The sequence below is a fragment of the Camellia sinensis genome, chromosome 9 (assembly GCF_055761805.1).
Source record: "Camellia sinensis isolate YWXY chromosome 9, ASM5576180v1, whole genome shotgun sequence".
In the NCBI taxonomy this organism is placed as follows: domain Eukaryota; kingdom Viridiplantae; phylum Streptophyta; class Magnoliopsida; order Ericales; family Theaceae; genus Camellia; species Camellia sinensis.
This window is the reverse complement of record NC_138969.1, coordinates 141,868,458-141,879,062: the sequence shown is the minus strand read 5'-3', so window position 1 is coordinate 141,879,062 and position 10,605 is coordinate 141,868,458.

Here is a 10,605-nt window from a genome sequence, read left to right as displayed (position 1 = left end):
CTTTTTATTTTTTTATTTTCTCCCGTTTTTATTTTTCTCTCTATTTATTTATTTTTTTATTTTCTCATTTTTGTTCAATATATTTTACACATATTTTCATAGAATGTATGTATGCCCGTAATACACTAAGACATTATGGGCATATATACAATTTTCATATAATTATATAAGCAAAAACAATATTATACGTATGCGTGTGGAAATTGTATGTATGCCAAGCACATTTATCTATCTAGCTATATATTATATAAGTAAAAGCGAGTTTTCGTGAGTTCTGTGAGAATTTCAAAATTTTATAATAAATTTGTGATTTTATCAAATTAAAAAATAAATTTAAATAGTGTTAGAATTACAATTATATTCTAATTCTAATATTATTTACACCGTACCTTCAAATACAGGCGTACACTAATAATTTAATAAAATAAGAAGATCTACAACTATCATTGCGTACAGACATACCATATAGAAATTTTCAGGCACATACCTACCCATAATAGTCCTCTCCTCTAGTGGCTGGCTGAGCTATTGGTTGCGCCACCACAAGCAACTCACCGTCCTTTGCCTATGGTCTAGTCTCCTCAGCCATAGCACGACACATAGGGCAAGTTGTATGCAAGCTCAACCACTTTCCAATGCAATCTACATGGAACAAGTGCTTACAATTCGGAAGAACCCTAACTTTAGCTTCTTCCCTAACAGGGCTCAAGCAAACCGAGCAGTTGGTGGCCTCACCGCGGCCCAGCCGGTGACTTTCTTCGTGACCAAAATTCGTTAGCAAGGCTATAAGCCAGTGACTTGCTTTGCGAACAAAATTTTGTAACAAGGCTATGATCGATTGATCAAGGCCTATCCTGGATCGCTCTTGACTCGGGTTCGCTTCTGTTGGTGCAACTACAATGGAAATAATTGGATGTGTAATGACTCGGCGTCTTCTCTGTTGGCGTTGAAGGCTATATTTTTGGTAGATACGGTGAATGGTTACAAGAATTATAATCCCAAGTAAAGTAAACATGGCTGATAGGATGATTTTGTCACTGCCATTAAAATCATTGAAACTCATTGTTTCTGCAAAGAACATTAGGTAGAGAGATATGCTGGGTTAACATTAGGTATAGAGATATGCTGGGTTTGCAAAAATGTCTTGGCAAGGCTGTGAAGGCAAATAGTTTGACTAAAATAAGTTTACTTTTCCAAGTTTTGATTTATTTATATTTTTTTTGAACAAACTTTGAAAAAATATATATATATATATATTTAACAAGTAGCTTGAATTTGAATTTATGAGTAATTGATGTGATATAAGTCATATCATAGTAACCTTGGTTAAGCAATTAACTAAGCTGAATTTTATTGGACACAATAATTTTTTTAAAGGTTTAGTCTCAAGAGAAAAGTTATGGGTTCAAGTTTTCTCAAGGGAGAGTTAAATTAGGATGCACATGGTGCTTTGCAAAGATGGTGAGTCTAACTCTTATAAATGTCAATCTAACAATTAATAATTAATTATCAAAAAAAAAAAAAAAATTTGGTTAAGAAATTATTATCTGACTAAAGTTCCTAGTTACAAAAATATGGTAGTAAAAATAATAAGCTAAACATTAGGGAAATTTCTTACCAATGTATAACTTGAAAATTAATTACAAATAAGTGATAAAATTTATTAATATTAATAATTATAGTTGTAATTTTTTTTATAAATATACAACAATTATCTTAAATTACCATTGATTCATAATTTCCCCTTAAAAATATATTTTGCATTAGTGATAAATCTAAATTGAAAAGTATTTAAGACATTAGGTCCAGTGGATATTATCCTTTATGAAATAGTTTTGTGAGAAATCCTTTTGTTGATTTTGAATGATATTTTGTTTTAAATTTTTTCTCTTAATTTATTTGTTGACTTTTGTTGACTATCTGTTTAAATTTATATCTATCTGTTCAAATTTTTTTCACTATCTATTCAATTTTTTGATATTTTCAAATCAAAATTTGTTCCTATCTATCAAACCAACACTATTTGTTGTCAAAATCTTTTCTATCTGTTGAACTCACTCTATCTAGATAGAGAGATATCTGTTAATATTTTTTTATCTAAATCATCATGATCATCATCATCAACAACAACAACAACAACAACAACAAAAATCTATTAATCTGTTAAAAACTAACAACAACAAACATGATCTATCCAACAACAACAATAACAACAAAAAAGAAAACTTATTGTTTGATTTGTTGAAACTAGTGTGGAACATGATCCGTCCTCCAAGAAAAATAAATAAATAAAAATAAAAATAAAATTTTGAATTGAAAAGCAACAAATTGATTGAAAGCTTATTTATAATAATGGGTAAATTACACTTTGCCTCTATAAAGTTTCACCCATTTCTCACTTTGGCCCTTTAAGTTTGATTTTTTCTACTTTGACCCTTCATGTTTGCAATCCTTCCTACTTTGGCCCTTTAAGTTTGATTTTTTCCATTTTGGCCCTTCATGTTTGCAATCCTTCCCACTTTGCTCCTAGACTAACTATCATGCAAAAACCTAATAGAATTTGCCACATCACCAGCATATCAGATCTATGTGTGATGTAAAAAATTCATTAAATAAGATGCAAAAAATGAAAAATAGAAAAAAAATTAGAATATTTTTGGTCTTTAGTGAACGTTTTTTCAAATTTATTCATAAACATTATTGCATTATAGATGCATCTAGATTAGATGCACCTAAAAAAATAAAAACAAATTTAACTAAAAATAGAAAAAAGTTTACTAAAGACGAAAAAAAATGATAGTAAATTTTTTTATTTCAGAATTGACAATACATATGTTTGAGTCAGTATATTTTTATTTATTTATTTTGTCTTTAATAAACTTCTTTTAGTATTTTTTCAAAGTGTAATTTACCATAAATTTAATAATTATGGAATGAATGAAATCTGGCCGTGGGTGTTTAGAATTGACTTTTTAAAAAAAAATTGTTGATTTTGTTTTTCATTTTTAGTATTTTTTACAAAAAAAAAAATTTACTAGAAGAATAAAAAATTGAAAAAAATTGAAAAAAAAAAATTCACTAAAGATAAAAAAAGGTCAATTTTTTTTTTTTTTTTCGCCTTTAGTAAACTTTTAAAAAAAAATGCTCTTTATATTCTTCTCCACTAGACGAATTGAAAAGATTAAAAAAAAAAATTGACACAAATTTGAAAAAAGAAAAAGGAAAATTTGATAATAAATATATATTCCTACCCCTATAATTCTTTAAGGACAATGGTGAAACTATTGGGGCCATAAGGATATTTACTGCAAATTTATTAGTCAAAAGGATATCTGTCTGTTAAAGGACATTATCACTTATTTGTTGAAATTTTTATTTTAATATATTGGTTCAAATTATTTTTTTATTTATTCAATTTTTTGAATCTATTTATTTAAATTTATATCTATCAATTAAAATTTATCATGTCTATTCAAATTCATCAAGCATTTTTTCTATATGTGGATCTCACAAATCCATTTTTTTTCTCTCTTTTATTTGTCTCTCTCTGTCTCCTCTCATCTCTTTCTTTCTTTATCCGTTGATTTCACAAGCCTACTTTTTTTATTTCTCTCTCTATCTATCTCTCTTTCTCTCTCTCCCCATCTCTTTCTCTCTCTATTTGTTGACTTGACAAACCCCTCTCTCTCTCTCTCTCTCATCTCCTTCCCAAATTTCTAACCCCCAAATTTTTTTTTCCATCAAAACAAGCAGTAGGTTATTATATATACAACACAATCAAAACTATTTTTTCTAGGAAATCACAATCCAAATATCAATGAAATCCATCATATCATACGATTGTAGGCTATGTTTGTTTGGGCGAACATGTGCTTGAGATCTGATTAATAGTTCAATAAAATTATTAATTTGATATTTGGTTAGAAAGTTAAAGTACGGACTACTAATCCATCCGAATATGATATCCCACATATAATGGACTATTCAATCCCACATAGGGGTGAGATATAAACAACAATGATTCATCCTCCCTTTTCCTCCCACCCCCTTTGACCCCCTCTCTCTCTCATTGGTTACATTTTCTTTTTCTTTTTCTTTTTTTTCCTGCTCCTCCAATCACCCCCCGCCACGTGGCAAATGGGGGTGAGGGGGTGACCCCCAAAAGGGGGTCCCAAGCATTATTCAGATATAAATTGGGGGATTAAGGCTAAGTTTGGCATCTCATAAAAAAATTAAAAAGTCAAAAAGTCACTATCCTATTTAAATCACATCATCTTATTTAAGTCACATCACCTCTCTACCACATCACTTCAAACCTAACCCATATTTCATAAAAAGTCAAAAAGTACACTTATTTAGAATATCCCAAACAACCCCTAACTCACATTATGGACTAACTTATCAAATGACTATAATATAGTCAATATATTGGATGTCCCATGTTCTATCTTGTCCTATCTATTCCAATCCTCTTAAACAAACATCGGATTGGATAATATTTTGTTAATCTCTCCTTATAATCCTAACTCAATCCAAACATAGGATAGGATCCACAATTCAAAGGGATTCGTAATCCTAAGGCTATTAGTCATGAGAATACTAATCCAACCTAATCCAATCTGTCCAAATAAACATGACCCTTAGGATTTATACAATTGCGAAATGGAGCTTAAGCTAATGATTACTGGGATTTGCTAACCCTAGATTTCTCTAAATCCATAGAGGGCTCTGTGGAGGGTCTAGAAGCCCTTTCTGATTCATTGGTGGGGCAAATTTAGAGACCATTGTTACCAGATTGATGCTCTTTTTCCAGAACAACTGTCTTTGTTGTTGTTCTTCTTCTTTTTCAAATTCGCCATCTTCATCTTTATTGAGCCCTATTTCTCATGAGCTCGCTTATCCCCTTTCTCTATGAAGGTATGCCTCTCCTAGATGCTCCGCGGTGGAATCATCATGGATGTCATGCATTGACCTTTAAATGAAGGGTAAATTACAAACACACCCTCTGAGATTTACTTAAATTACAAATTATTCTATTTAATTTTAAAAATTATATTATGCCCTTTAAGGTTTCTAATTTCATAACAAAAAGGTCATTTTATTAATAAAACATCAAGTTAATTAACCGTTTTTAATAATGTTAAAATTTTATTTCAATTAATAATTCAGATAATTTTATTATTGTGTAGGTGAACAGTTAGAAATTTTACTTTTTCAATTATTTCTATTAAATAAAAAATTCTGACAGGGAGATATTTGTAATTTTTCAAACTACAGGGGGACAATATGTATTTTAAACAAATCTCAAGAGGTGTATTTATAATTTATCCTTAAATAAATGAAATCTAAATTTGAACTTATGGTTTGAGCACCCATAAAAAAATATGACTCTTGTAATTGGATGCCAAACAAATAATGGATCAGCTTCATAATTTACCTTTGATTAAGAAAGGGGAAATATCACATTAATATATACTCTGAAAAATAATAATATGCAATATTATAAATTTTTTTTTTATGATTTTCCAATTAACATTTCAAACTACCACAAGTAACTTCCCCAGTTAAGAAATGAAGATAAATAGGTGAGCAAGTCGGCATGAAAAAGTTACGATACATCCTTTTGGTTTATCAAAGTCAACCGTGGCCGCTTGATTTGTGCAATTTAAGCTTGGTTTGGAAACACGGTATTTTGGCAAGTTGATAAAAAGTTAATTTTTTTTATTTTTTTTATTTTTTTGTGAATAAAAAATGTGAGAGGCGATCTGACTCAAAATGGGTAAAAAACTAAAAAATGACTTTTTTGATACTTTTCAAAAATAGATAAGTTATTTATTGACTTATTTTAATTATATCACATTTTTACTATTTTATATGTCTTTTTTGTAATATATACGAAAGTAAAAAAAATATAGGCATGAGGCTCATTGGCCTTATTTGGTTTGACTTCCAGATTATTTTTTTTTAAAAAAAAATAGAACTTTGTTTGATAAAAATAAATATTAAAAATATTATTTTATATTTTTAAAAGGATAAATTACAAATACACTTCTTGATATTTGATTAAAATACGAATTATTCCCTGTGATTTTAGAAATTGCATTCCGCCCTTTGTGGTTTCAAATTTATAACAAATCGCCTCATTTTATTAATAAATTATCAAATCAATTAACATTTTTTAATGATATTAAAAATATGTTTCAATTAATAATTTATATAATTTTATTATTGTATAGGAGAGCAATTATAAATTTCATTTTTCTAGTTAATTTTGTTAAATAAAAAATTCTAATAAGGGGGTATTTATAATTTTTCAAACTACAAGAGATAATTTGTATTTTAAACAAATCTCAGGAATGTATTTGTAATTTACCTTTTTTTAAAATTATTTATGACCTCTCAAAAGATAAATGATAAGTGTTTTTTTTTTTTTTCACCAAATTAATTTTTAGTTTTGTAGAAAAAATTTATGAAACCAAACCAAACATTAAAAAAAAAAAAATCACATTTTTTTTTTGGTTTGTTTTATGAAATTTCTTTCTCCAAATTTCTTTAGTTTGGTTTTCAGAAACTTGCGTCAGAAATTTTTTTGAAAAATTTAAAAATTAATTTGGTAAAAGGAAAAAAAAAACACACTTTTCATTTTTACAGAACTTTATCCTTCAAAAGACCATAAATAATTTTTTAAAATTTAAAAATATTTATTTTGATATTTATTTTTATCAAATTAGTTTCTATTTTTTTATAAAAAAAAATTGAAAATCTTTTCTAAAAAACAAACCAAAAGCATGACCATTAATTTACATGCTCAGATCCTCTAGAGTTGCTCTTTCTGTGGTTCTTTAAAATGCTAGTTTTTTTTTTTTTTTGGCCATCAAGTCTTTCTTTCAAGATGAAGTATTGGGTTTCACTCTTGGGTGTGAAATAAAAGGGTAAGTATGACGCTCTAAAATCACGAACTTCAGAGAATATATTATCAATTAAATACAAGGTTTGTCTGAGGTTAGGAGTCTAGGAAACGGTACTAATGAGTCCTATGGCCAATAACCGAGTAAGATCCCAGATCGCCGGAGGAGTCAAGTTAGCCTCCCTTCTAAGTTCAGCTTTCTTAGGTAGCGCACCACCTATTTGATAGATCTTAAAAGACATTGACGCAAGGTCTCATAAGCAACGTAGAGATAGGCATAGGATTACAAAGTAAATAATAATTACAGCGTCTCAAATTTTAAATTTACAAAATGAGTTCCATTACTATTACAATCCAAAAAGAATAAATAAAAGTACAATTAGACTAATGAGCGAAATGGTTCCAAACTTTCTTTAAGGAAAACTAAAGTCTTCAAATGTCTTTGACTCTTCGTTGGCTTCGTACGTTTCTTCGATACCTAGCATGAAACACCATGAGCTTTGAATGCCCAGTAAACATACAAACACCCTATCCATTTTTTCCAATCTAATACACTATCACAATAATAACAAGCAAGTAATGAAGCATGATAATCATTCAATAATAAAGGATTACAGGGTTAGACGTTAGAAATCTAGAAATCCCCCAAAGAGACTTTGGCCTCCCAACCACAAGAATCGGATGCGGATTATTTGGTATGCCCCCCCTTTTGCTGCTTTGTTGCAGAACTAACCTCGGATGCCTACCAACGGTTACATACCACGTAGCGCCAACCACAGGGCCTCAAAAGAGACGATAATAATGGGCCTTACCCAAATCCCTCCTTACACCAAATACCTAGGGCTCAAATTCAACCGCTCTATTCAAGGGTTTCGAAAACCACTTGCGCAAGATTTTAACTTCCAAATAGGGAACGCATCCCGTCAACCAATCAATATCTTAGTAATCTTGTCCAAAATTTCGTAACCCATTACCACCCATTAAGTTTTCCGTTTGAGTTAGATAATTTAAGTCAAAGTTAGGACATACTTTTGAAACAACATTTATTGCACAAGTTTGAACAACTAAATAGTACAAATAGAAGGAAATAAGATTACAACACATGATATTCACATATGAAGATAGGCACAAGTAGCTCTAGGCATATTCAAGTAGTTAAGGGAATAAATTCGCACATGAATATGATTTCCAGATTTGCATAAGTGTGAGAACCATCGAAGGATTAAAATAAAATACCTAAACCTATGACATGTGAAATATCATATCGAGACATGATCATAAATTAATAAGCATATTCATGAACACAAGAGCATAAAACACTAATGAAAACAGAATTTCTAGATTCAGTACTACCTAAAGATTATGCTCAAAAGGGCTATTTCAGATTTTTCCAGAGCCCGGCCTTCCTATGGTTCGTAGGGAATTTTATCTAGTTTTCAGAACATTTTTCAAAAATGGAATAGCTTTTCCAGATTTGAAGTTATTTCAAAAATACTCCAGCTCTGTCCAGATTCGTCGACCGTTACGAAAATCATATTTTCTCACAACTTGCTCACTCGTTTTCAATGAAACCAATTTTCCTTGAAAGATAACTCCTTAAGAAATATTTTGATATAAAGTGGAGGTCCAGAATATTTTTACACATTTTTCTACAATTTTCGTACGGTGGCTGTAAAATAGATTTTTCTGGCACAGTTCTTGAAAATAGAAAGTTGGTGAGAAAAGAGGTCAGCTAGGGGAAATTTTCCACTTATCTTGTGATGAAAACATGCTAAATAATATGAATTAAACACAGAAATTTAAGGTGAAGGTGTGCCTTTAAAATTTTTGAGAGTTTGATAGGGAAAAATATAGTATTATACCGATTAAGAGAAATAGAAGAAGGGTAGAATCAGGGCTCAACTCCTTTCATTTTTGACACAAGAATATCATTATAACACATCTGAAAATACCATTTTAAAATTCTAAGAACATGTATTTGAAAAAGGAAAATGGAAGAGAGAGTTGTGTTGTGGCTTACTTGAGGGTTGTTGGAATAGCTAGCAAACTTTTTCTTCCTCTCCTCTCTTCTACCAAGCTCTTCTCTCTCAGCTAAATATAGTGTGTATAACTGTTGTTCTTGTATGTAAAATGCAAGGGGAGGGGGTTGTTTATATAATGAAATTGGTGCAGAAGGTCCTAAATGCCCCTTAGTTGGAATTAGATTGGATAGTTTGGATTTAGTTTGAATTCAATGAAATAGTGGAGGATTAAAGGTCTTAATTAGGTTCCTAAATATGATCTACTCAGGGTTTTCCTCCTAATCAAACCAACCTAGTTGCTTATATACATATATATAAAAGTTTGTACCAAGTCAAAGATTTTTCTTCCTTAAATCATGGAAAATTGTCTCATAGTACATTCATTACACCTACAATGGTGATGGTTAGCCATGTGACGGTGAATTGATGAACATGTTTTATATTTATTTTTATTTTTTTTTTGTGTACAAATCTTGAAAATTGTAAAATATAATGTTAAAATAGATTTTAGGGTACAAGTGTATATATAAATATATAATAGTACCTGTTTGGGGTCAAATTGTGATTTAATAAAAATGTGAGGGCTTGGTCTCAATTAAAATATCTATTTCGAGTGTAGAGTTAATAAATTAGTGTTAGGAAAAATAATTCGATTTGTATTATCTTACTTTAAATTTAAAGGTAAATAACCGAACGAAAACTTTGAAAATCGGAAGTTAAGGTTTAGAGTGATTAATCTAAAATTTGAGAGTTAAATAATGAATATGAGAGTGTTAGAAGTGATTTCCAAGCTTCCAAGGTCGATTAGGGTTTGTATGGGTTCGTCTGTGATGCGTTTTTGGTTCTAGGGTTGAATTTGAGAATAATCAACGAATTAAGGGCTTTATTATAATAACTCAAAATTTGGGGACCTAATTAGGTTTACAAAAGTTAGGGGTCTTACAACCTATCCCCCTTAATTAAATTTCGTCCTCGAAATTTTAGCCATTCTTCATGTCTCGAAATGTTGTGGACAATTGCATCCTAGTGCTGTCGACGTATTTTTAATCATTCAGATCATCTTCTCCACTCAAGTTCTTTCCCGTTCTGTCCTTAGTCTTGTTCTAATAGTAGTATTTTGAATCGAATTCCTCCTCGATTAGTGACTAAGGGAATGTGTTAATCTTTCGTGTTCTTTGAAAACTTTGAACTGTTCATCATATGGGTAATGGTGTTGTTGTTCCACTGTGAGGGCTTGTATTGCCAAATCCTTGATGTGGTGATCTACTCTTTCCTTTGGTAATTGTTGATGCCATTGAGTTTCTTGATTTGTTGAATCATGGAAACTAATCTACCCCCCTTAAAGCATTCCGTTGGATGGGTAAGTCGTCTCTTTCTTTTGGTAACTTTCAATAATAGCTAAGGTACAAGTAACAAATCTATTTCTAGGATAGGGTTGATGTCGGGTATCTTCATTCTTCGGGAGTCAAGAATTGTCATACATTCAATTTCTAAGGGTCCACATATAAGTTCTAATGGTCCGATATAGCATAGTTACGAGGGATGTGATGGATAAAACATATACTTCAGAATTCTGAGACGTGTGTATAAATACCAAGACTTGGATTAATTAAGGAGAATTTACGCCTTATGCTCGGATTACAAAAAGTCCTTCAAAGAGGGTCCTAACTATTATCC